Genomic DNA, 223 nt, shown 5'->3' with positions numbered 1-223 from the left:
GGGCAGCCCCCCCGGGGCAGCACGGGCGGGGGGGGGCGGGGGGCAGGAGGGCCCGGGCTGGGGCCGCTGGGGCCTCAGTCAGCAGACAGCAGTTGGTAAGTGCTGGATTTTTTTTGTTGTTGTTTCTTTATGGGCTTGGGGAGTAGGGATGGTGGGGCTTGGGGGGGGATGAGGCCAGCTGCAGCAGGGGTTGGGGGGGCTGGGAGAGTGGGTGGGGCCATGG

Source organism: Alligator sinensis, unplaced genomic scaffold (assembly GCF_000455745.1).
Source record: "Alligator sinensis unplaced genomic scaffold, ASM45574v1 scaffold728_2, whole genome shotgun sequence".
In the NCBI taxonomy this organism is placed as follows: domain Eukaryota; kingdom Metazoa; phylum Chordata; order Crocodylia; family Alligatoridae; genus Alligator; species Alligator sinensis.
The sequence above is the reverse complement of the archived record's forward strand: the minus strand, read 5'-3'. Positions refer to the sequence as shown.